This window comes from Ascaphus truei, chromosome 3 (genome assembly GCF_040206685.1).
Source record: "Ascaphus truei isolate aAscTru1 chromosome 3, aAscTru1.hap1, whole genome shotgun sequence".
In the NCBI taxonomy this organism is placed as follows: domain Eukaryota; kingdom Metazoa; phylum Chordata; class Amphibia; order Anura; family Ascaphidae; genus Ascaphus; species Ascaphus truei.
Window position 1 is genome coordinate 364,399,663 of NC_134485.1, and position 27,925 is coordinate 364,427,587.

General features: G+C 45.7%; 1 protein-coding gene and 1 long non-coding RNA gene across 6 annotated transcripts in view; one reads left to right on the top strand and one right to left on the bottom strand.

Moving 5' to 3' along the window:
- Positions 1-775: 775 nt before the first annotated feature.
- LOC142490184 (uncharacterized) lies at positions 776-27,583 on the bottom strand. 2 transcript variants are annotated; one of them, XR_012799999.1, is made up of 5 exons: positions 27,176-27,583; positions 25,348-25,482; positions 14,035-14,128; positions 3,898-4,013; positions 776-1,350 (listed from the first exon to the last, which is right to left on the bottom strand). It is a non-coding gene; the product is annotated as an uncharacterized LOC142490184 (long non-coding RNA). The 2 variants fall into 2 exon arrangements; XR_012800000.1 differs by lacking the exon at positions 3,898-4,013 and having other exon boundaries at positions 27,176-27,418.
- The window catches only part of LOC142490183 (putative tRNA methyltransferase 9B), a 42,980-nt gene continuing 42,422 nt past the window's right edge, over positions 27,368-27,925 (top strand). For 3 of the 4 annotated variants that reach the window (XM_075592127.1, XM_075592124.1, XM_075592123.1), the window contains exon 1: positions 27,368-27,557. The gene's annotated coding sequence lies outside the window, so the exon portion shown is untranslated. Of the gene's footprint in view, positions 27,647-27,925 lie in introns of all 4 variants that reach the window. The other variant, XM_075592128.1, reaches the window with a different exon arrangement.

Genomic DNA, 27,925 nt, shown 5'->3' on the forward strand with positions numbered 1-27,925 from the left:
TCTCCAGACATGATGAATTTGACTTTGATTCTGGCAACCTAGTTTGTTTAGTCTAAAGTCATATTTAGTAAAGTGTACTTATATGATTGTACCAAAAGGGTATTCTTTGCATATTTTTATGTTACAGTATGCTATAAACATTTTCTTGTTAAAAACAAAAATGCATTTAAAAAAGAGGAATTTCATGCAGGTACAGAGGTGCAACAATGAAAGTGTTGCAAAATGCTTCAATGGATTCAGAATGTAGGAAATATGTGTAGCGCACTTTCCCCCACCCTATGGAGGATATGGTGGCTACGGTGTGTGTGGTGCGTTACCTGTGGCTCACCGAAGACCTGAACCTCCACCGCTGGGAGCCTGGGGTGTACCTGAGTCTTATGGTGACAGCGTCTCCACCTGCAAGGGATCCCGACTTGGAGGGATGTACCCGTACAGGAACAATACTAATGATACACGCACACAAATATATACTAACAACCTTTACTGCACACAATAATATTGGTACCCTGTACCACACAGTAATATAGACCCCAACCTGATACCAACAGTGAGTGTCCCCAGAGTACATTGGGTGCCAGGCACCAATCCCTTGATGTCCCTTTCCCAATATGAACAGGAAAAACCAGGGGAGCGGTTGTACCTTAAAATAAAAACAAAATCTACATAGTGTGATAATGTTAAGCACAATAAAGTGGTTTCTAAGAAACTTATATGAATACCAAGAGGAGTTAAGACCTTAAGCAGAGACAAACACAGGGATCAAACAAAACACTTTTATCCATAAATGAATGAATTGGAGGCTTACAGAATCCAAAAGGATTAACAGCTAAGGGAGTAGGTGAACATCCGATCATCCGATCACTGCTACTGCTGCACGCCACCCGACTGTGTCTCGAACAGCCGTCACGTCACTTCCGGAATCCCGGCCGGTTGGAGATGACGTCACAGGCTCAATGTTCTCTCTCTCTCAGTCTCAGGGTCACACTCAACGCGTTTCGACGCACTAGAATGACGTCTTCATCAGGAGTGTTTGTGACCTGCTCTAGGGGTCTTTATATACCCACTCGAACATATGTTAACCCCTCCTCCAAAAGGTTAACCATTTAAACATCCTAGCATCTGGGCAGCAATAATATCTATCCCATTTATCTAGGTACACATTATGAACAAGAGATTTTATACAATACATAAAATATCCATAACAAAAAGATTCTCTCTTTAGCTATTTAAGAGAAGAATCATATTGAAATTATACATACAATTTTATTATACACAAAAATCAATAAAACATTATAGCATTAGAACTCACTATAACTAGTTCCTAACACTAAGGGACGACGATAGATGTATCTTAAAAGACATGAAACAAAAGAATGTTAAGGAATTGAAAGTTAAGGAAACAGGAATTTCATATCTCATACATCAAAAGAAACTGTGCACATATACAGAGCAGATGGTATAAAATCTTTAAAAATTATTTACAAAAATATGTGTAGATATTACCACATTTTAAAACATTTTATACATTTTAATAAAAAAGAGAGGCTTTAATTGAAGGTTAAAATTGAATTATCTTATAAAAAGGCACCCAATTCAAAATCCACATTTAGGCCCTGAGGAACTAAAGTTTTCAACATAAAAATCCAAAAGCTTTCTCTTTTTTTAAGTGCTGTGCTTCTATCCCCACCTCTCCAGTGGGGCAGTACATGCTCAAGGACAGTAAACCTCAGGCCTGATGCGTCGCCATTATGTTTTAAAATAAAATGATGGGATAATAGATGGGTCGTTACCCCCCTTCTAATGTTACCCACATGTTCTAAAACACGTGTCCTTATGGGCCGTGTGGTTTGACCCACATATTGTAGCCCACAAGGACATTGTATCAGATATATAACATGATCAGATTTACATGTGGTATGTTGCTTAATCTGAAACTGTTGTTTTGAAATATTTGACTTAAAACCAAATTTATCGTCTGCTCTGTATTTACATGCAGTGCACATTGTGCATCCAAAAAAGCCCTTAATTTGGGGCAACCACCTGTTACTGTTATTCTTAACCTTAGGTAATGCACTTGGTGCGAGTCTATCCTTTAAAGTATTAGCTTTCTTAAAGATTACCATAGGCTGGTCTGGGACTATGTCACCCAATATTGAGTCATTTTTGATAATGTGCCAATATTTCCGAATTATTTTAGTAATTCTGTCTGACTGTCTGTTATAGTTTGTTATAAACGTAAAATCAAAGTTCTTTTTAGGCCTCATTTTAACATTTTCAAGCAGGAGGTTTTCTCTTTCCAAAACTTCCACCTTTTCTACTGCATCTTTGATAGTCTTATTCTCATAATTTTTTTCTTTAAATCTATCCTGCAGGAAAAGAGACTGTTCACGGAAGGTGTTATCGTCTGAACAGTTTCTTCTGATACGCCTCAGTTGTCCATATGGCACATTTTTTAACCATTTGGGATGGTGACAGCTAAGGGGAGATATATAATTATTTATATCCACCTCTTTGAAGAAAGTCTGAGTGCTGATCAATCCACCATCAATGATGACTGTTATGTCGAGGAAATTAACCCTTTCCTGACTATATTCGCAGGTGAATTTTAAGTTCAGGGTATTATCATTTAGATAGTGGATAAATCTAATCAGACTCTCCTCATCTCCTCTCCATATGAAGAAAATATCGTCGATGTAGCGCCGCCACAGGCACAGGTCAGCACCCAGCTCTGCAATGGACCAAATATAGTCCTCTTCCCATGCACCCATGAGAAGGTTTGCGTAGCTGGGTGCAAATTTCGTGCCCATGGCGGTGCCACATTTCTGAAGATAGTAAACTCCCTCAAATGAAAAATAGTTGTGTTCAAGAATATACTTGATGCCATCCAAGATAAAGTTGGCCTGTTCATGGGGCATATTCGAATCTCTCGACAGGGCTCTGTCAACCGCCTCATGCCCATCTCTATGATTAATGCACGTATATAGAGAGATCTAGCCAGAAACATGTAGCCAGAAACCATCCCTCTTTCCATATTTGACCTCCCAGAATACGCAAAATATCCGTCGTATCTTTCAGATACGATGGGAGTTTCTTTACATATGTCTGCAGGTAGGTATCTATGTAAGCAGATAGGTTAGAGGTCAGAGAATCAATCCCAGCTATGATGGGTCTCCCAGGGGGGTTAGTCAGGCTTTTATGGAGTTTGTCCCTTTCCCAATGTCAAGCCCCACCCAAAGTGTTGGAGATAGCGCTATCCCGTGGAGTGTTAGTGCACTTGGTTAGGTACCTGCCCGGAGCTCCAGCACCCGGGTTTTGCAGAATAACAAGGAGGATCTGTCTGATCCAACGTTATCATCCGCGATGGCGCCCACCTCCGCGTGGCGTGAATTCCGGCGTGGATAATATCCCCTTACCGCCTTTACAGCGTAACTGTTCTGGTCCAAGACCACAGGCCGCAGTCACCGCGTGGTGTCTCACCGGTGCTGTACCTGACTATATGCAGCTACGGGGAAAGGTCCCTGATTATGGGCTTTCCCTATAGCAGCCACAAGCTACAGTGAGTCAGGGCCTAGCTGAGACCTAACTGTGGCCTAAGGGGAAAGATCTGGCCTGCTCCCTGGACACTACCTGCTCCTCCAAGGTCCCTCTTCCGACTGGCGTGGTGCCCACAGCATGCGAAATGTATCTATTCCCTGACAGGGGAATCCTTGTGCCCTATTGGCTGCTGTGTGCCACCTGACTGCAGCCCCTGGGGCTGCTGGGAGTTGTAGTCCCCAGCGGAGGTAAGCAGAGCCAATGGGGAACCCTGGCCACATATATTATCTGTATAATTGAGAGGTATGTCTTATGAGTGTGAAGTAAATGTGACTACGGCACACAGATTTCATTTTGTCTCACTGAAGTGGCTGCAGACGTCATTCTTGTTCACTTAAATAGATTTCAAGTTTTCAACATTAAAGGTGCTGCTTCAAGTCAGGCTGCTGTAATATCTCTGCCTTAGCAACACCATAGCACTGGGAAAAAGAAGGTAAAAGAAACAGAATCAATCTGCTACCAGGTACTCAAGGTTAGAAGTGTTGTGATTAACTGAGTGTACCCTGAGTGTAGGGTGACCTGGTGCAACTTAATGTTGCCCCAGGGAGGGACCTGGTATGTTCTGCAACTGATTTATAGATGGAAGTAATCCTCAGGAATGCATTATTGTTTGCGTGAGCAGTGGCAAAGTATAACATTGTACTGTTTTTCTAATGCAATTTCATTACATTTGAGATAAGATGTATATTGTTTAGAGATATCTAAGGCGGCGTCATACTGCCGAAGACTGCGCAGAGGCGTGCGTGCGCGGTGAGATCACAAAGCCTTAAGGCAATAATCGCGCCCATAGACCGTGCATGCGATAGCAATCTGATTCTTGGGCGCGACAGCCAGGTCACGTGAGCGGTTCACCCAATGATTGATAACCAACTCCATGATGTCACAGGCACGCCCATAGACACGTCCCCCACGCCGCGTCTACCTTGTCCAGAAAACGCTCCCGCTAAACGCAGGTGATGTCATGTGCATGCACACCTCCACGCGGTCTTCGGCAACATGGACGCAGCCTAACACTTGTTATTGTCTGGTCAAACTGGACAATTATTATAAGCAGGGTTGCAACACTTGTTTAGAAAGAGTTTAAAAGCAGATGACTAAGAAATAAATATAGAAGATAAGAAGCAGAATTCCAGAATTCCATTATTTATAGTGTAACATGGGATGTCCCATAATACCTCTTTCCCCACAGTGTATCTGTGATGTAAGTCCCTAGTAGGTTCAGCTCCTTAATGGGTTAATCTACCCCCTTTTCGGCCACTTGTAAGTGATGGAAGTAAAGTGGCGACTCATGGCCTGTGTAAGCCTATCAGTGATGGGTACCTTCCTGAAGCTAACCAGTGGGTGTTGCAAAGTTAGAGCAGTCTTGCTCTGCCTTCTAAGGTGAGAGCATGGGCTGTCAGACTCTCCCATGGCGTGGATGAGCTGGCCCACCCTAGGCCGATAGGCCTGGGGACCACCAAGACTGAAGGCCCCTTACTATCAGGGTAGCATCATCCTGAAGTCCTGGGATGTTGGACCTTAACAACTATGCTTTGTGAAGAGCTGCTGCAGCATGTCCAATAAATATATTTGTTCACTATACCTCTGCCTGGGTGTCAGTTTCTGGGCAGGAGGGGTAAGGAGTGTTGTGGTGGGAGCTGACATCCTGCATCCCAGAAGCCCATCACAGCTGGAGGCGCTGAACCAATGAGCAAGAACCCAGAGACCACCCAAAAGCCTGTCCTGTTGCCCCTTACCATCGTGGCTACTCGGCTCTTCTGAACCAGGAGGTATGCCTCAGCACCATACTAAGACAGTAATGCAGTCCTTCTCCCAGAGGGGAGGGGGGGGGAAATATCGGTTACAATAGGGAGTGGCGTTTTTCCCTTCTCTCTTAGCCCACGGTGTACACCATATATTTTTCTCTTTCCCCCCTCCCCCTAGTATTTGTATGTGCTGTGCTTCCCCATCTCTTTTTCCTATAAAGTACCTGTCAAATGCTCCTGTAAAATGGTTCTGCCTAGGAGAATGCACATGCTCCAGTGTCCAGGTGGTGGGAAGGGCTCAAGCTGACCCAATGAAGCTACACAGAAGGATTGCAAGTAGGACATATCCTGAAAGGGGGCTGGCCAATGCAGTAGCAGAGGTTGAAAGCTGGTCCGACATAATGAAGTAGAGCAGTCAAAGGAGGCATGTGGGGTGGGTTCAATATTGTGTGAGTCACAGAGGGCCACGGTCAGTCCTTCTCCCTTCAGGCCATTCTGAAGTGGAACACCGATACATAGTTGGAGGTAAGCGAAGAAGGAACCAATCACTGCTGTAGCATTGCACAGGGCTTTCTAGAGCAAGGGTGTTCAACTCCAGTTATCAAGCCCTCCGAACAGATCCGGTTTTCAGGATATCCCAGCTTCAGCACACGTGGCTCAATCAGAGGCTCATAGGAACTTGTTTGAGAATTGCAATTCCTTTACAACAAGCAATAAATCACTGACTTATCACACAAAAATGAGTAAAGGTTTTGAATAGCTTTATTACTGTCAAAAAGAAAAAAATCATCTCTTGATATTTTGCTGTAATCATTTGACTACTGCTGTTGATTCCTAAGTCGAATATGGAGAATTAATGAGTAAATGCACAGGAGATACATGTGCCCTACATGACCAGGTAAGAGTTGGGCTTCACAGTTAATTCTTATGACAGAACGAAGAATACCACTTGCAAGTGTAGCCAGGTCCCCTCTGCGTACCTGCTGCCCCGCGACCCCTCCCTCGTTTCTTCCGCTGCCGCAGGTCACTCGATGGACCCGGTGGCACTTCTGGAGGGTGGGGGCCAGTGCAGGGAGCGCTTTGGTGTTCCGGCTGTCCCCGGCGGCTCCCGAGCAGGGCGCCGCCATCTTGCTGTAGATCGCGCATGCGCAGTGAGTCCCGACTGCCCTGCAGAGTTGCGCATGCGCAAAGAAAGCATGAGGGGAGCCCGCGAAACCCTAGCCTACCAGGGAAGGCTCTTGGAAGGGACAACAAGTCCCATGAGCCTCAGCAGCGCCCCATGTGACGCCAGGGAGCCAATAGGGCTGGAGGATGGCCCTGCAGGAGCAAAGAGATACATTTCGTGGGCTTGGAGCACGTTAGTCAGTTGGTGCCAGGAGAAGCGAGGGAAAGGAGGTAGGGTGCAGGAGGCCAACAGCCCCCTGCACTAGGCCAGCAGCCCCCAAGGCCCCAGCTAGCCCTGAGTCACCCAGTAGTGTGAGTTGTGTCAGGGACAGCCCCCAGGTTAGGGACCTGCCACTTACTATCTAGAGCCAGTTAGGGACACAGCAGAAGCTGCGCGTCCGTCCAGAGGTTTGGGCTCAGACCTTCGCTGTTGCTGCATCAGCCATTCGGGTGGAATCGCCCCGGACAATAGTTCCGGTGTACCATCGACGTCAGGATCCTTTGTGAAGTTCATTGGCAGGCCCGGGCACCGGAGTGCCCGGCAGGTAATCTACAAGTGCACCAGCGAGTCATATCACATTCACAAGGGACACAGTGGCTGCGCAGTCACACATATTTATCTCACTTGAGGGTGGGGTAATACTGTGTGGGGTTACGGGACACTGGGTGGGATCATCCGGTGGAGGTGGAGGTAGCGTCCTGCGCGACGCAGTAGTTAGTGTCTCCTCTAGGGAGGGACACTTGTTGATATAGGTGCATAGGCTTATGGTTGCTGCAAGTAAAGTCATTGGGTGTTTTACATACGTTGTGTGGAGTGATATATATATTTCCTGCGAGGAACCACTCCCCCTCAGGCGGGAGCCATCGCAGGTGGAGGCACTGCACCAAGTACGAGGTTATTCATATTGTCATACGTGCCCCAGGCTCTCCGTGGCGGAGGCTTAGGCCTCCTGTGAGCCTAACAGGTAAAGCACCACGCTGGGTAATGCATATAGATCCCCTCATATACACTCTATCTGCGATTGGGGGAGGGGAATATGGGTTACATTTGGAGGCGCTGCTGAGAGCAGACCTGGGGTGCCCTACGTCAGGAGGAAAGTGCTACCTAGTCACGTGGTAGCAGTAGGGAACGTTCCCATGTATAAAGAAGGGAATTTTTCTGGGAATGAAATTTGGGAGGCCCTACGGGCACTCCTGGGCCTGGACAATGTGAGGGTGATAGCAGGAACGTTTGACCCCACTGATCAGTGGAGTACCATATTGATGTTGGCGAATCAGGACATATGCAGAGAAGGTGCCCCTCTGACTTTACATGCCCCAGAGGCCCCGCCTGAGGTCTACCCCCTTGTATATGCAAAGATCCATAGTACAGTAGATAAGACTGTGATCAAAATGGAGGCTCCCTCATCCAGTGAGTCCCACCTAAAATGGCGTCCCCCGCCAAGTCGGGAAAACACACGTGTGGCTGACCGTCAGGATGCACCAAAATGTTCTGCAAAGACCTGTCCGGGTTTGGTGCGAAAGCCAGAGTCCCGCCCACGCAATGTGAGTGGCGCAGCGCAGGGCCCGAACCACTCCTTGCAAGAGCGTGCCCCTTCTCTAGATTACACCAGGGGGAGTGAACGCAGTGAACCTCAGTCACTAACTTCTGTTCCCACTATGAAAGGCAAAAGATGTAGCAAACCGCATCCTCCGTTGTATGGAGCCTGGCTGATGAAAGGAAGGGACGTATCCTTTCTGTTGTGCCCCTGTTTGCAAAAGGACTTAAAATTGTCTGGTGGTATGGACTTTGACCCCTTTAAGCTACTAATAGAATATCAGGCGGCAGAGGTGGATGAAGAGGGATGCATACGAGGTGTCTGTAACCAATGTGACTTCCCAGGTGGCAAATTGACCTGGGGACCCAAGTATGCCTGCTGCGGAGCACAGTTCCTGAAGCCTGTGCTGCTGCAGCCTACAGAACCCGCAGAGGAAGATGCTGTTAACCTCTCTACCTCAACCATGGAGGTCGCGGAGATGAAAGACAAGGCTGCCCTAGTTCCCCGTTGCAACCAAGCGGGAAGAACCAAGGCCCAGCCAGCTATGGAGCCGAGCGAACCATCGGCGGAGAAGAGCGCGACCACAGTGGAGGTACCGGAGCGGGCCCGTTTCGTACCAATACCCACTGGTTGTATCGCAGAAGAACCCGGTGACTCCCTTGCGGAGGATCCGATCGTGATATCCTCGGAGGAAGAGGTTGGCGTACCATCGGTGGCGATGCGCCTACCAGCGAACCACCCCAGCGGTAACAAAGAGGAGCAGACGAGTCCGGACACCTTCCGACCGCAAGTGCTGGTGCGGCCGGTGCCGTGGAAGAGTCCCATGGCCGTGGCAACTCCCAGTGTGTCGGAGGGACATCCGGAGGAAGAGGAACACGTCGCAAGCCAGCGGAGTGGTGAGGAACCTCCTTACTCCCCGCAGGCCCCGATGGAGGCGGCCGTAGAAAAGGCCCTAACTAAGTCTCATGATCTTAGTGTGAGCCCATGCGCTCCAACCCAAATGGTCCCAGGACTGGGAGCCAATGCTCCAGAGGTTGCAGAAAGTGAATGGACTGCCCGGAAGTGCTGGGGACAGGTCCCAAGACAGCCCGGGTGGAAACTGACAGCGTCCCCAAGGACCTGTTGGCCACCGAGAGTCAATGCAGCTGTGAGGCCCCAACCCTTTACTCCCTGCAGGATGTGATGGAGATATCCGGTGAAGAGGCCCTGCCCGGTGCTTACTTCTCCGCAAAGGATCACCAAGGTCGTCTGTCTCAAGACCCTGAGCTCGTGATGTATCCCGAAGGCATCACTTCAGAAGTGGCTAATGGAGCCAACAGAGACTGTGCCGTGCCAGCTAGAGCAATCGTTGCCTTCTTCATGCGCAACATGGAGCGGTTTGTTCATCATGTTGTGGACAGAGGAAAAGGTCAGGACCTCCCGGTATACCGCATGTGCGAGGCAGATGGCTGGGTAAAGGTCTGGCCAAGAGACATTGCACTATTCTTTCCACCAGGGGGAGGAAGTATAAAGGAGCTAGTGACTGTTACCCCTGAGCACGATCGTCAAGAGATTATCACGGCGGAGGCTCACAAAAGTCAAAGTGAGGTACCCCCACATGATCAGTTAGGGGCACCCCATAAATGGTCTCAGCTGGCCTCGGTTATCATATGTGACCTGCCTTGTACCCTGTTGTGTAAAGTCAAACGTGATAAGTTGTACGTATCATGCTCTGCATTTGTATTGTATAACCTTATGCCGAGTGACGTCGTTCCCCAAGCGGGGACGTTGCCCCTGCTGCCCCGCGACCCCTCTCTCATTTCTTCCACTGCCGCGGGTCACTCGATGGACCCGCCGGCACTTCTGGAGGGTGGGGGCCAGTGCAGGGAGCACTTTGGCGTTCCGGCGGTCCCCGGTGGCTCCCGAGCAGGGCGCCGCCTTCTTGCTGTAGATCGCGCATGCGCAGTGAGTCCTGACGGCCCTGCAGAGTTGCGCATGCGCAAGGAAAGCGTGAGGGGAGCCCGCGAAACCCTAGCCTACCAGGGAAGGCTCTTGGAAGGGACAACAAGTCCCATGAGCCTCAGCAGCGCCCCATGTGATGCCAGGGAGCCAATAGGGCTGGAGGATGGCCCTGCAGGAGCAAAGAGATACATTTCGCGGGCTTGGAGCACGTTAGTCAGTTGGTGCCAGGAGAAGCGAGGGGAAGGAGGTAGGGTGCAGGAGTCAGTGACTCCCTGCACTAGGCCAGCAGCCCCCAAGGCCCCAGCTAGCCCTGAGTCACCCAGTAGTGTGAGTTGTGTCAGGGACAGCCCCCAGGTTAGGGACCCTGCCACTTACTATCTAGAGCCAGTTAGGGACACAACAGAAGCTGCGCGTCCGTCCAGAGGTTTGGGCTCAGAACTTCGCTGTTGCTGCATCAGCCATCCGGGTGGAATCGCCCTGGACGGTAGTTCCGGTGTGCCGTCGACGTCAGGATCCTTTGTGAAGTTCCTTGGCAGGCCCGGGCACCGGAGTGCCCGGCAGGTAATCTACAAGTGCACCAACAAGTCATATCACATTCACAAGGGACACAGTGGCTGCGCAGTCACACATATCTATCTCACTTGAGGGTGGGGTACTACTGTGTGGGGTTACGGGACACTGGGTGGGATCATCCGGTGGAGGTGGAGGTAGCGTCCTGCACAACGCAGTAGTTAGTGTCTCCTCTAGGGAGGGACACCTGTTGATATATGTGCATAGGCTTATGGTTGCTGCAAGTAAAGTCATTGGTTGTTTTACATACGTTGTGTGGAGTGATATATATATTTCCTACAAGGAACCACTCCCCATCTGGCAGGAGCCATCGCAGGTGGAGGCGCTGCACCAAGTATGAGGTTATTCATATTGTCATACGTGCCCCAGGCTCTCCGTGGCGGAGGCTTAGGCCTCCTGTGAGCCTAACAGGTAAAGCACCACGCTGGGTAATGCATATAGATCCCCTCATATACACCCTATCTGCGATTGGGGGGGGGGGGGAATATGGGTTACACAAGCAAAACAACTCGATAGGCAAAATCACTTTGCTCACTGGCCGTTGGAAAAATCTGTGAGTCATTCCATGCTTGAAGAGTAATTTTATTGGTTGCTGGGTGTTCACTATTTGCTGTAATCACTAGGACTCATTAGGCTGCAATAGTAATCCTGTGATTACAGTTTTTTCCTGCATGAGATTCAGTTTAAAGTGCCATTACGAGAGAAAATATTGAAAAGATAGCTTGGGCCCCATTTACCAAACTGTGTAAAGTGCTTCTGGTGGTTTAGGATGATCTATATTCACTCAGATCATCTAATGAACAGGAACAGATTTTGCAGCCATCGAACCAACTATATGAACACAAAAAGTGGCCTGTTTTAAGCCCAAATATCATCCCTCGTAACCCTCTAAAACACTATTTAAGGAAAGTATATAGAATTAGTACCAGAAAAAAAGAAAAAAAACTGAAATAAAATGCTGCATTATGATGAGAACCAATACTATATAGATCAAGGGTTGTCAATAGCCAGACTGCTCACTAAATCTGGATCTATTGAATGCACCTCTCTACCCTCCCCCCCCCCCCCAAGCACTCCTCCAACCAGTTCAGGCCCATCCTCCCAGCACTCCTCTCACTTGGATCGCTCCTTCCCCCGATGCTACTTTCCACCGTCATATCAATCTATCACATGTGACCCATTCTCCCCTCATGTCACTTTCAAGCCAATATTGCCACCTCCCTCATCTTGTTCTTCTCACTCCAAAATGTTACAAACACACTCCTCATGTACTTCTCTAACGTTACCCACTCCAACACCATGTCACTGTCACCACCATGTTACCCACTCTCCCCTCATGTAATTCTACTCCCCGTCACACACTGGCCTCCCATGTCAACATCTCACCCACTCCATGTCACTCTCTGAACCCCACCATGTCCCACTCTGCCCCCATTCTACTCTCATGTATCTCCTCTTCCTCTCTTGTCTGCCCCTATACTCTGTTTTCCTCTTTCTGATTTTATACAGTGGTGCATCGCGCTGTGCTCACGGCTATTTTTTTCCGGCACCATAGCGCACATATGCCTCTGGAACTTGCCTATACTTTGACCAAGTAATTTGGACCTTAACAAAAAATAATTGACTCTCCATGATATAGATTTTATTTATTTATTAAAATGTTGTACCGGGATCACCTTACGAAAAACCGCAAATGCACAAAAACTAATTCTACATGATCAAACTTAAAAAGACAAAATTCAAACAACAGAAAATCATATAAAAACATAAAATTCAATTATCTCAGTAAATAATAGTATCATAATAATTCTTGTACATGTACTAAAGAAGAGTACAACTACAGCTTTCAAGTTCAGGCGAATAAGATGTCCTAACTAGAGATGTGTGAACTGGTTGCGTTTTAATTTGTGGTACAGCTGGCATAAGTTTATAGGGGTCTATATTAAAATGGATATGAAGTCAAGAATGACTTGCTGTGAGTGCTCATTTGCAAAAGTATTACCCAGAATCCCTGGCTGTGCTGAACAGCTGTGTAAACGGCAGGCATAAGCTTATAGGGATCCATGGATATCAATGGATAAGAAGTAAAGAGTGGCTCACGGTGAGTGCTCATTTGCATGTCATTACCCAGAATCCCTGGCTGCAATGGAAGCACTGTTTGCTAAGTGATAATGGGGAAAGACAGCATTGCAGACGTGCTTGAGACATGCACATTTTTTCCAAAATGTCGCGTACATTTTGCAATTTTTTTCCGCAGGGGAAGGATTTATGAAAAAAAGGTACAAAATTTCCCCTTTAAAAAAAAAATTATAATTCAATGTTATCATTCTTGCCAATTTTTTGTTAATTTCATTAAGAATTACAGTACTAATGTAACCTGTATATTGGTCATGTGACCCAGCACATTTTATTTGTCAATCACATACTTGAAAACGAGAAGTAACTCTCAATGTATACAGTAACTTCCTGGTAAAACATTTTATAAAAAATAAAAAATTTGTTCGCAAATCTGGGCATGAAAAAACAGCCAATTTCACAGAGATAGCAAACTGTTGCAAACTTTTTTGCACATACTGTATCTTGTCCCAGCTACAGAGAGAAGTGAAATAAAGTTCCAAACAAATCCAATTACTGTATGTATGCAATCGACCATTGCAAGCAACATAGTATATGTCATTTGCAACATGTGTACCCCTTTTCTCTTTTTTTTATATATATTGAAACAGAAAACACATTTTGGGTGATGTTAGAGGCTCCTGGGCCTTTATTGCAGCGTTATGCTCTCTACAGCCCTGCATCAATATCAATCACGATATATTTTTATAGTACATAGAATTATTCAGTCCCTGCCCAGTAGAGCTTAAAATCGAATTTCTGATGCCAGGAGCACATACGGTAAAGTCACTTGTCCAAGGTCACAAAGCCTTGACATTGAGATTCAAGCTGGGTTCACCTACTTCAAAGGCAACAATGTAACTATGTCGCTACTCCTACCCAATAAATCTATATATAAGAGATTACAACCCATCAAGAAGTGCTATGTCCTGATATACTTTTTGAAGTATATATTTTATTAATAAAGAAATCCGATTTATGAACCATGGAAATAATCTAAAAGTTCAAAATCATTTTTTGTATTCTATATTTCATTAAAAAAGCTATATAATATTAACTGAACCTTTGACGATGATTTAAAGATGATTTATGCCTATATTTAATATTTTTTTTAAGTTTATCTTGTAAATATTAATAACACTATAACACGAGGTTAAATGTGAGAATTTCCAAAAGAGGAGACGAACTTAAATCTGAGTTTATAATTATTGGAGTGGATACAATAAGAAGGGAAATTGTCCTCCATTTACGATTCTTATTGCAAATGAAAACAAAGTGGTGTTGACACTTTCACAAATAATAACAAAATACTTTTTTATATAGTTTTTTTTAAGCACATTATTAAACCAAAACAATTAAACCTGCACCTTTAAAGTTGATGCATAGAATGGATTTCCCATGTAGATCAGCTCCACAAAGATCAACCTGTAGACGTAAATTGTTTGAATGGGACATGAGGCACTGTAAAGTGAATAAAATATGTTTTACATCACTAGTATGGCTGTGTGCACAACATTAAAATACACAGCAAACCATTTACACAGCACAATAAACTGCATTACAGTGGCACCATTTTAAAAAGAAGTAGGAAAACAAGGATTGCACATGAAAATCTATTATCTATTGGATTTCTGATGTTTACTGATGTTGTGATAATTATATTCACATCATCCTCACAATTTCCATACACCTGTACCTTCTCTCCATGAATGTACTCCATTCTCTGATTTCAAAAAGTGGTTTACTTTGCATCTAATTTTTACTATTACATTGTCTATTTCCCTCTCAAATACTCACATATATTCATCCATGCCATTTTTTCTTTCTTACACGTAGTGAGAACTCCCACATCGCTTTATGATTTTGGTATTTTCATAGCCTCAATCATTGTAAAGCAAAACCCTAGTTCTGTTATAGTGTACCACACTTGCATTCTCTCTTAACTCTGTTCAGCAAATAAAAATACCACTTGTGAGCACATTCACATGTCTCAGACAGGTCTGCAACCCTCTTACTAACCTGGTTCTCCCAGCTCTCACCTGGTTCCCCCATCTTTGGGATACTGGGTGCCATTCTTTTTTAATATTCTCAGCTCTTGTGTATATTATTTGGGGTCTGTCTGTAATATGATCTTTTAACAAAGGATCTTGTTGGAGGATATAGTGATATTTTCTTAATATTTTTTTCATTTTTTTATATTCAGAATTATATTGTGTAATAAAAGTAAACTCATTATCTTTATATTTCTTATTTCTTTCTTGATATACACCCAGAAAACCGGACGTGATTTCGGATGCCGGCTGGAAAGGCGAGGAGAGTCGTGGTCACCGGAGGGGAGAAAAGTACATCAGGTGATTCCGTTTTATCTGTGTATACTCTGGTTACATGTGGGTGATACCCTGATTTATATAAAGTTGGAGTATTTAAAAAGAGACTCCGTTTTTCTGTCCATTGCTGTGGGAGAGGAGGAGCAAAGATGCCTTTTAGTGCCTGAGCCCTGGCACTTTCATATAAGTGCATATCTTACCACTGGCTGTTGTTTGGAGGCTTTTTTGTGAACATGCTTCACTAGTTTTTTCCTTTTCTTTCTTATATGAGGTGTGATTAATTTTTTTCTGGACACATTAATACATGTATTTACTATTGTAGATAAGTACACTTGAAGAAGAAACCTTTACGGTTTGGAAAGCTTTGCACACTATATTTGCATTGATAAAGAACTCTATTTTGGTTCCCTAAAAGATATCTACAATGAATCCAAGACCAATACAGCTGCTAGAACTTTGAACTACATCGTTATTGGAAAAACAAATGAACTCACTAGGCTGCATTATGAAACCTTGCTTTTAAATAATTGATAAGATGAGACAATACTGTGTGATCAGTAACATTTGTAAAAAAAAATTAAAAAAAAATGTGATTAGGTAGAGGAAACCTAAACATCATAAAGGCCGTTTAAAGAGAATGATTCTAAGACTCTGTGGGCTTTTTTCCACATTTGACTATAAAAGGCAATTATTGGCTGGTAGTTAACATGAAATGCTTATTTCCACAAACATAAATAGGTTATCTTAAGAAAAAATACACAAGTGAATCCAATTATACTTGCCTATCTCGCATAGAAAATGTTTAACAAGTATTTTTCAGAATGATGTCACTTATAACATCCCACAGAATTGTTAACGTATCAAATAATATACTAGGGTCATAATGAATCCATAATGAATCCCATAATGCAGAGGATATGTTAATATATTTTAGCTACACCTTAGGGTGTATTCTATGTGTCGAAGCAGCCACATTGGGCAATTTTCATCACATATATCATCAGCCCCTTAGTCTTTCCCAGCATACTGTAAAACAGAACAAATTGGTAGATTAGTAGACATGATTAGCATACAGTACACATAATACATATATTTTAAAATATTAGTACTGTTATGCTTGTAACAGCGCAAAAAATAACGGTTTTGGCAGTCATCCCAAAATACAAAAATAAATTGGAAAACAGTTGAAATCGTATTCAATTTTGCATGATGTAACCACATAGTATCTGTGCAACTGATTAGAAAAAAAAGTATTTGAAAGAGGAAAAGCAAGTTGATTGCCATTATGCTGGTATTTATTGTGTGATTATATCAATACTCTTTTAACCTGCCGGTTCTCTTGACTGTAACAAGGAAAACAAAGAAACAGATATGCTGAGTTGTTACATTTACTGACTTCATGAGCAGATTAAAATCGTGCTGTAGCCTCAATAGTCCAATCAAATATATAGAAGTATATATCAATATTGTTGTTGTTTGTGATACCTTCTAACCGAGGCATGTTCATGAAAACGTTTGATTGTTATAACCATTATAAGTATAACTGAGGTAGTACAACTGTGCAGAGCCTGAGTATAATCAATATATTTATACCGATTTGTGTAATGTGAAGGGGATGCTGTGTAATGTGAGATCTACTGTGAACATTTTATCTTCTTTATTTTGTTTTTTTAAACACGCTTCTCTATGCAATAAATGATTTGTTCTTTGGAAAATGAATGCAAAGCTATCTTTATTATCCCGGTAAAAACATCTTCACCGGATATTTTCATTATCGCTAAATTATTCATCAAAGTTCTATTCCATAATTTCCAAAGGCCAGTGATAAAGAAATCACATGGATTAACATCACAGTTTTTTTTAAACTAGTTCAGGTTGGAAAAGAAGGCAAATTGGCTATCTCTATCATTGTTATGATATACATAAGATAAGCAATTTGCTCATAAGGTTTGCCTGGTCTAAAGGACACAAATGTATTATAGGATCAAGACAGGTGAAAGAGTATCTGTTTTATTATCCAAACATCGAAGCATCTCTGGCACTAATCAAAGGTGTTGCATAGCATCCAGTGGTAAACAGGTTCACTGTCACGGTAGCTTGCGACGGGCTGTAATTTTACACCAAAAACTATATATATATAAATATATATATATACCTGGGTTTGAACTGGGACGAGACTTAAGATATAATAAAGTGATTTTATTCCTTGATAAAGGTGAACACAACAAATATGTACAAATAACAGGCAAAATATAGACACTTACGTAAAAGATGAAAATAATGAAAACAGTCCCATCTGAACTGGCAGTTTCATCCAGCAATCAGCCCAAGACATTGCATGGCGACCAAAAATGAAGACAAAGGATAGATGGGAAACAGCAGGTTATAAACCCTTTGTCCCTCTATCTGTAACATTAAGACCCTGGGATTGGTTTGCAATTATCTCCAGCCAATCTTTGGTGGGGGAACACATTTTAGGACAGGCCCCCCTGCTAGCTGGCACATCTGCAGTAGAACTCTGGGGGGTCTCAGACTTAACCAAAAGTTCATATTTACTGCAAATCATTGCATAACTTCCGCTCCGTAATACATACAGTCAGGTGAGATATATTACTGCATTCTGGGACACCTGACGCTCGTAGGAAGACCAAAAATTACATTGTAATATGAACATTAATAGAGATATTAATATCTGGCATTTAGCAGCAGTTACATATTCAATGTTTAGACTTCCCAAGATCGGCTTACTCTCGCCAATACACTTATGTAATTCTTAGCCGGTTCAGCCAAGGACATCTCATAGTATTCTTATATTTAATAAAGTTACTCACTTTTGATATCCTGTTGGGGGATACCTTTTGCTGGAAGGTGTGAATAACAAACCCTTCCCTTCCTTTTGCCTGCTTCCCGCATAAACAATTCCCCTGGGAAGCCAGGCTCAAATCTAGCAGGATATCCTATTTAGCATCCTACTGGCCACGTCAATAAACCTTTTGAAGTGGGCTTTTGCTTTTCGCATAACCAATTAGGTCAGTTACCTATTGATCAGGGCGATGTATCACACCTCTCTGTTGATATACACTTCCAGTGAATACTCATATGAGGCACCATTTGGCTCCTCATGCATTATAAAGACAGGCATTCTGCCTGTACATTAGCACACCATTATTAGCATTCTGCCTGTGTATTTCAAAAACTGCAAAAAGTCACTTTATCAAAAATATATGTCCCTCTTATGACAAAGTTATATTTTTAATATGTGTGTACTTGGGGGGTGACCCGGAGGCTGTACCCCAAGGCTCAGGGTCCTGGCTTACTCAGTTACCAAATTACCAGTTTTCAGGTAACTGTTTATTCAGCACTGCATATAAGATTAACCCCTTAAGTCCCAGTGGGTGGGTTATGCAGACCCTGATCCAGCAACAACATCATTTACACAGGGGAATAAGCATTTTCATGTTATTTAACAAGGGTTAAGTCACAGTTCTGGGCCTCAGCCCAGTTAACCCCTTGTCTCCCTGGCGAGGTTAGAGGGGGGCCCTTGGGGAGTAACCCCGTTAATCCCGGGCCAAACCCTCACTATCGTCACACCTCCCCGGCTCAATGGGGCCCTGGTGCCCCAGTCGCCTCCCCCAGGCACTGGGGTACCACTGGCGCCCTTGACGCCCTCAATACGTCCTGAGGGATTGGCCTGGCAAAATTGTCCTCCGGCATTGACCAGTACACCGTGGATGGTAAAGTCCAGATCCTGCAACGCCGGGCATTCTCCTTGGCCTCCCTCTGCCCCCCACCCAGTGCCTTGGGAACCAAGTCCATGGTGAAAGGGGCTCCTGTGCAGTCCAGGCTGCACACTGCCCAGAGACTGGCATGTCTCTGCATCTGCAGGAGACCAGCTATCCAGCACAGACCGTCGCTTCCCTGTCAACCAAGTCTGGGAAAGGGTTATGTCACCAGTCTGTAGGGACCCTACCTGCCCTGGCTCTGTGTCACCCTGTAGCTGCTTCGCCATACTCCTGACTCTCCTCCCTGGCTGCCTATCTACCCACAGCCCCTCCTTTGGGAACCCTGGGGAATCTGTCAGGGGGGTCACTCCTGGCCCGTCAGAGCAAGGGACTTTCTGCCTACCTAGCCAATCCCTAGCTTCTGCCAGCTGCCTAACACCCCACTGACCTCCTATCTCCCCCTGCTCCACGGTGCCTCCCTGCCTAGCCTCCCCTAGGCCCAGCACCTCAGCCTGCTGCTTACCTCCCTGCAGCCCACCTGCACTCCTCTCCTCCCTGGGCAATCCTACCCCAGACCCTGGAACTACCTGAGTGCACCTACCTCCCTGACCTTGTCTCCCCCTTACCAGGGATGAGCTCAGGGGCACCTCTCCAGATGCAACCGCCTTAGCGCTTGGCTGGCAGGTATCCCTGGGGTGGCAAAAACTGGCCACTGCCCATGATACCCCCAGCCCATAGCCAGGCTGCAACAGGGGGTTGCTGATCTGAGAAACCCCCTGGGGCTCTGCCAGGGTAACGGGAAACTCTAGCGTCACTACCTGATGCTTTCCCTCCCTGGCTACCACTAGCCCTCCTTCTCTCACTGAGATCTGCTGCGGGCTACCTACCTGCAGCCTCCCCTCACTCCGCTTCTCCCTAGCTAATCCTAGCCTGGACCCTAGGGACACCTGAGTGAGGCCCTCTCCCTGACACTGTCCCCCCATTACCGGGGATGACCCCAGGGGCATCTCTCCAGATGCAACCGCCTCAGCTCTTGGCTGGCAGGTATCTCTGGGGTGGCGCAAACTGGCCCCTGCCCATGATACCCCCAGCCCATAGCTAGGCTGCAACAGGGGGTTGCTGATCTGAGACACCCCCTGAGGCTTTGCCAGGGTAATGGGGACAACTGGCTGGCTCACTTGCTGCCTTCCCTCCCCGGTTCCCACTGGCCCACCCAACCCTCTCCCAGGCGATCCTACCCTAGAGCTGGGTGCTAACGGGGCTAGCCCCTCTCCCTGAAGCTGTGCCCCCATTACCGGAGGTGAGCTCAGGGTTGCTGGTGCAGATGCACCCACCTTAGCTCCTGGCTGGCAGGTGATCTGGGGGTGGTCTAACTTTGCCACAACCCCGAACACCTCCAGCCCATAGCAAGGCTGCAACAGTGGGACTCTTAACTGAGGGTCCCCTTGCCGCTCCGCCAAGGTAATGGGGAAATCTGGCTGGCTCACTTGCTGCCTTCCCTCCCCGGTTCCCACTGGCCCACCCAACCCTCTCCCAGGCAATCCTACCCTAGAGCTGGGTGCTAACGGGGCGAGCCCCTCTCCCTGAAGCTGTGCCCCCATTACCGGAGGTGAGCTCAGGGTTGCTGGTGCAGATGCACCCACCTTAGCTCCTGGCTGGCAGGTGATCTGGGGGTGGTCTAACTTTGCCACAACCCCGGATACCTCCAGCCCATAGCAAGGCTGCAACAGTGGGACTCTTAACTGAGGGTCCCCTTGCCGCTCCGCCAAGGTAATGGGGAAATCTGGCTGGCTCACTTGCTGCCCTTCCTTCCCCTCCCCTGGTACCCCTATCTCCTGCCACCCCCCAGTCACCCCTATAGTGAAACAACAGGGTACAGTCATAGGGAAACATAAGTCAGAGTCAGTCTGCGACTTGGTCTGGCTTACCTTGCTGGTCCCCGCAGAGACCGCCGCCTTCGTTGGTCCCAATTGCAGGGGGACTGGAGCGGCCGCCGCCGGCCCCATCTGGGCTGGGCAGCGCCGGGCCGCTGCCGCAACAGCGCCCGGGTTGGGTACAGGTAAAACGGTGCAGGACAAGGGTCCCAGGTCTTTGTGGAGGAACTCAGCTCCATGCAAACTTGGTAAAATAACCCCCTCCCGCAAACCCTGTCCCTCCCCCCAAATAAAACTGCCGCCGGCAGGATGCCGGAGTGGCGGCGTCTTCTCTGCCGCCGCCGCTGGTTCTCCGCCGGGATCAGGTGGATGGCCGCTGCTCTCCGCCGCTGTTGCTGATGCAGCCCGTCCAGGTTCTCCAGGAGACGTCCCGAGGAGGGTTGTCGCCCCGGCTGGGCGGGAGCCATCAGAGGATGCCGCTAACTGGGTCATCTTTTCCGCAGCTCGTGAGCGTTGGCCCTGAGCGGCTTCTTCGCCTGACCGCGCACGGTCAGGGCACTGGGCATTATTGTGGCCCATTTGTTGGCAGTGCCGCAGCAGCTGCCGGTGCTTCTCCGCCACCGGTGGACTAACCCCAGCAAGGGGCAACGGAGTCCAGAGCGGAGTTGCCTGAGCGCCGGGCTCATTCCAGAGCTTCTCCGCCGCCGGTAGACAAACCCCAGCAAGGGGCAATGGAGTCCAGAGCGGAGTTGCTGGAGCGCCGGGCTCTGGGAGGGGATAAGCGAGTCGGATCATCGCCAGCTTCAGCTGCTCGAGCCGCTCTGCTTGGGACATCTCTTCCTGCGCCAACAACAGGGCCAGCAATTCTGGGAAAAATGGACTGGCCGCCGCAGCGGCCAATACCTCTCCTGGTGCAAGACTGCCGTGGTTTCCAAGACCACCCGCTCCCTCCACAAGTCTCTGCCGTCCCGGAGCTGGGTCCCTTCCCTGCTCTCCGGGCGGTGTGATGGTTACAGCAGCTGCAGCTGTGGATCTTTGCTCAGCCTGCCGGGTTTCATGCTCACCCATTGCTGTCTCTCTCTCAGCCTTGCTGGCTGCTGGTCCCCGCGCCGACTTGATGCACTCCTCCGGTCTCAGTGCCCGGCTCCAGTCAGACGGATGGCCGGCACTTTGGTTCTGGAGGAAATGCTTCTCACAAGTAGGGGAACAGTGAGGAGGTGCCATATCTTGTGTTATATGTTGTACACTGTGTGTTCAATATCTTTAGTCCCAGGAACTTGCAATTACCATCAAGTTCCCACTGGATCACAGTACCCCGCAGAATACTGTAATCCAGGTCCAGTTCGATCCCACCAGCTGCCACCAGTTAATTACAAGCCTGTCACGGTAGCTTGCGACAGGCTGTAATTTTACACCAAAAACTATATATATATAAATATATATATATACCTGGGTTTGAACTGGGACGAGACTTAAGATATAATAAAGTGATTTTATTCCTTGATAAAGGTGAACACAACAAATATGTACAAATAACAGGCAAAATATAGACACTTACGTAAAAGATGAAAATAATGAAAACAGTCCCATCTGAACTGGCAGTTTCATCCAGCAATCAGCCCAAGACATTGCATGGCGACCAAAAATGAAGACAAAGGATAGATGGGAAACAGCAGGTTATAAACCCTTTGTCCCTCTATCTGTAACATTAAGACCCTGGGATTGGTTTGCAATTATCTCCAGCCAATCTTTGGTGGGGGAACACATTTTAGGACAGGCCCCCCTGCTAGCTGGCACATCTGCAGTAGAACTCTGGGGGGTCTCAGACTTAACCAAAAGTTCATATTTACTGCAAATCATTGCATAACTTCCGCTCCGTAATACATACAGTCAGGTGAGATATATTACTGCATTCTGGGACACCTGACGCTCGTAGGAAGACCAAAAATTACATTGTAATATGAACATTAATAGAGATATTAATATCTGGCATTTAGCAGCAGTTACTGCACCGACACACTTTATTCGAGCAAATACCCAGTATGTACCTGGTAGATACCTGGAATGCGCCACTCCTCACCTCTGACAAGCCCCGTTGCGTTTGCCTTCCCAGCCTGGGTTCATGCCTGGCTGACGGGCGGCTGATCTGTTAAATGATAATGATTAGGATTTAATAGGCTGCAATGCTTCGCGTGTCTACCAGATGGCATAAATTCATGAATTGTAATGCAGTATATATATATATATACTGTGCAGTATTGCAGCCAGCGGGAATAAAATGCTTCAATCCCTGCTTGGAAAATAACTCAATGCACTCGGGCAGAAAACAGTCACAAACCTCAATACACCCGGGTATACCCGAATTCGTGGGACTAGCCAAGCTCGAATAAAGTGTGTCGCCAGTGTACATATTCAATGTTTAGACTTCCCAAGATCGGCTTACTCTCGCCAATACACTTATGTAATTCTTAGCCGGTTCAGCCAAGGACATCTCATAGTATTCTTATATTTAATAAAGTTACTCACTTTTGATATCCTGTTGGGGGATACCTTTTGCTGGAAGGTGTGAATAACAAACCCTTCCCTTCCTTTTGCCTGCTTCCCGCATAAACAATTCCCCTGGGAAGCCAGGCTCAAATCTAGCAGGATATCCTATTTAGCATCCTACTGGCCACGTCAATAAACCTTTTGAAGTGGGCTTTTGCTTTTCGCATAACCAATTAGGTCAGTTACCTATTGATCAGGGCGATGTATCACACCTCTCTGTTGATATACACTTCCAGTGAATACTCATATGAGGCACCATTTGGCTCCTCATGCATTATAAAGACAGGCATTCTGCCTGTACATTAGCACACCATTATTAGCATTCTGCCTGTGTATTTCAAAAACTGCAAAAAGTCACTTTATCAAAAATATATGTCCCTCTTATGACAAAGTTATATTTTTAATATGTGTGTACTTGGGGGGTGACCCGGAGGCTGTACCCCAAGGCTCAGGGTCCTGGCTTACTCAGTTACCAAATTACCAGTTTTCAGGTAACTGTTTATTCAGCACTGCATATAAGATTAACCCCTTAAGTCCCAGTGGGTGGGTTATGCAGACCCTGATCCAGCAACAACATCATTTACACAGGGGAATAAGCATTTTCATGTTATTTAACAAGGGTTAAGTCACAGTTCTGGGCCTCAGCCCAGTTAACCCCTTGTCTCCCTGGCGAGGTTAGAGGGGGGCCCTTGGGGAGTAACCCCGTTAATCCCGGGCCAAACCCTCACTATCGTCACATTCACGTCAGAGTGTTTGCTACTGACAGCATAACAATGCAACACCAAAGATCACTAGCTACATTGCAGAAAGCGATGTGTTATACAAGGTAACTTTATAACGTCTAGACAGTAAATAATAAGTATTGGTTCAGCAGGGGCATCCTGTAGATAGGAGTACAGGTGTAGGTACTGAGTCAACAAAGTGTGAGACACATTTTATACACAAGGCATTTCAGAACATAATAAACTTATATATTAGAATGTAATGTAATGTTTCCAGAAAATAAAATGTTTTAAAATGAAAGTATCATCAAACAGTTGCTGCTTAGGAAATCCAATAGAGACGGTGGCCATCAGAAATCAATACGTGATGCCAAAGTAGTATACTGTAGCTAGAACTGCATTTTTTATTATGCATTTATATGCCTGTGACGTTATGGCTACTGAAGGGCTATTATAAATATTATTTTAATGCAAGTATTTTCAGCTATTCTTATTTACTACACACTGTATTTCTGTTATGTCTATCTATAGCTCACCCTTTATATTTAGATACAGACGTAGCCAACGTTATTGCAAACTGAGTTGTGCTCCCACGGGTGAAATGCTGCGATAGCCCGTTCCCTTCTCGCACATGGCTGATTCAAAACAATGTCCGCTTCTCTCTCTGGTGCGTTGTATGTCCCACTGCATCGTGCCATGTGTTGCAATAAGGTTGTCTACATCTGTACATGTATCACTTCAAGATTAGTTGATAAAAAAATCTGATAAATGATGTATGTCAATGCAAATACTACAGGTTTTCATAGTATAATAAATGGCATGTATTTCAATTTGTGAAAAACCTAATTAAAATTGAAATTTACACATCATACTAAAGAAAGCATTACGAAAGATAAAAATAAGATTTTCGTTACAAATTTCCATGTGATGTGTTTCTGGAACATGGCTTTTTCCTAGTGTAACCCCTCTTTATTTCCCTATACAGTATGTAGCAATATGTGTACACTAGGGCGAGACAAAGAGTCCACCTCTCCGGCACTTGATAGATAACAGTCAGGGGCCTATTCAAGTAGCCTCGATAGGCCACTTATCGAGACTTTTGAGAAGTCATTTGCCAAAAAAATCTATAGCTATTCAGAAAGCCTTGATAAGTGCACGGCAAAAGCATTTAATCGCCATTTTTGGCTCTTGCCCAAACACGGGGTGTGTAGCAATAAGCCCCAAATCGCAAGTTTTGGGAAATCATTCAATTCTAGTAACCTCGGTTATGTTATCGAGGCTTTAGAATGGCGATTTTATTCAAAATTCGTCTCGCCAAAAAAAGTTGGCGTGAAGCTGGTGAGAAGGCTGCGAGAGAAGGACTTAGAAAAAAAAATGCATTTTTCCTGCTTCGGATTGATGCCAGGGTGTGCCCCAGGAAGAAGATCCCTCTGTGGGATCGAAACATCAGATTTTTGACTTTTACAATACAATTCTTTGTACACTTACCTCTGAATGCTGCCTCTTTGCTGTTCTGCTGCCCTGCTGGATAGTAATGTACTCTTTACATTATTTATGGGACTAGCACCAGGCTTATTTGGATTACAACGTTGGAGTGCTTGCTGTTTTTTAGTTCCATATTTGCTGTGAAATAAATTGTGGCTTAGTTACATAGTTACATATAAGTTACATAGTAGATGAGATTGAAAAAAGACATACGTCCATCAAGTTCAACCTATGCTAAATGTAGACAACAGATACTTCCTATATCTATACTTCCTTATTGATCCAGAGGAAGGCAAACAAAAAAAGCCAGTGTCATATCATCTGATGATATCTCATAAGGGGGAAAACAAATTCCTTCCTGACTCCAATAATTGGCATTCGGATTATTGCCTGGATCAACATTATTCCCATGTTTACTTATTTGGTATATCCCTGTATACCTTTCCTTTCTAAAAAGATGTCCAACCTTTATTTTAACAAATCTATTGTATCTGCCATCAGTCTCCATGGGTAATGGATTCCACATTTTAACTGCCCTTACTGTAAAGAACTCTTTCCTTTGTTGCTGGTGAAATCTAATTTCCTCCAACCTAAAGTGATGCCCCCGAGTCCTTTGTACTGCCTTTGGGATAAATCGTTCTTTTGAAAGCTCCTTGTACTGTCCCCGAATATATTTCTATATAGTTATCATATCCCCTCTTAGACGCCTCTTTTCTAAAGGAAATACATCTAATTTAGCTAGCATCTCCTCATAAGTTAAATTGTCCATCAACTTTGTTAATTTGGTGGTTCTTACTGCTTTTACACATTACAACACAAAATAAAACATTTGAGTAAGGCAGAAAAAACTGCACTAAATGATTTAAAATCCAATACCTCTGTTATCATAAAGGGGGCGGATAAAGGTGATGCCATAATTGTCCAAAATAAAATTGATTATAAGAATGAAGCAGTACGTTTGCTTAATGATATTTCATCATATTTGTTACTACAAGGTGACCCCAACTCCCCCTTTCTCAAAGAACTGAGAGCCCTGTTGGAAGAGTGTTCGATTCTGGGTGTGTTGGATGATAGGGAGCTGGAGTTTCTCTTTGAGGCTTATCCCATTATCCTGAGATATGTGGATCATTATCTTCAACAATCTGTCCAGTCACTAACCATCTTATATTAAAGACTAGCTGATATACCCTGCGTTGCAGGGGGGAGTGGTATTTGTGCCTGAGGGGGGAGAGTGAAGGCCACCAGGAGGGGGGAAGGTGAGCTGCGGTCCGGCTGAGGGGGGAGAATGAGGCCACCAGGAGTGTGTGTGTGTGGAAGGTGAGCTGCGGTCCGGCTGACGAGGGAGAGAGACGGGCACCGGGAGAGGGGGTGTGTGTGTGTTGGTCAGAGGCACACGTGGTCACGGTGTGAGGAGAGTGTGCGTGTGTGTGTCTCTTCTCCCTGCCTGGCCAGCAGGCCAATGAGCTGTCCAGCAGACATACACACACAAACATTATTTGAGACATATATAGATAGATTGAAATCTGTGGGATTTTAGCACTTGCGTGGCCACAATTAAATAACAATAAATAAAAAGGTTTCTTGATATGTCCTGTGCATATAGTAAACTGCTCAAATGCAGGTGCCATGGGGTCACTGGAATTGTGCACACTTCTTGTAGCATAAATCTACCCTGAACCGTTTAAAGGGCTCTGTACTTCTTCACATACAGGCTCTATATTACCATTGTAATGCCACTTATTCTCGTGTTCTCGATTTTGGAGGGAATATAAACCTAATTAAGTGTAACACAAGGTGTAACATACTTCAAAGACTGCACACACACACACACCTTCCACTTCCCACACCCCAATCACTGGATGAGGATTGGCTGCTTTGTACACGCACTCCTCCCCCTGTCCTCTGCACACACCGGTATATGCAGACTCCCCTCTCTGCAGCTTCTCCTTGCAGTTGCTAGGATACAAGTCACGCCCCCCGTCTACCAGTTGCTCCTCCCTCTCCTTTACCGCTGGGCCAATCGTGTCCCTCACTCCTCCCCTTTTCCCCCGTCCCCGGTCAGGTCCCCGCAAGCCGGTGCTGTGACGTCGCCGTTGCCCTAGGTCCGGTCCTTCTTTGCCGGGGAGCGGGGTCTTGCAGGCTGACTCCCGCCTTCTTCTCTTGGGCAGCCGTCGGGAAGTGTTGTGAGGCGGTTACCGGTCCTGAGGGGGGAGGTAAGGAAGTCTGCGTCCGGTAAGGAAGTCTGTGTGTCCTGTCCCCCTCCCCACAGCCGGGTGGGTTGTCCCGCGGTATCTGGGAAGAGGTAATGTATCCCCCCCCCGAGACTCTCCCTGGTTAATACTAATATTCATTTTAAAAAAATCATTGTTTTGGTGCAAAGCCGCCAAATATCACTTGGACCTCCAGTGACTTTATGTATACAGTATGAAGCCTGTGTTACGAAAGAGAGATCCTGTACAGTAGGAGGCATATCCACCGGTCATAACATGGGGACAAATGCAATGTATTTATCATTAGTTCTTGTATTTTCATTGGCTGCTTACTTCTCTGTTTGACACTCGGATGTGTATGTATGTGTAGA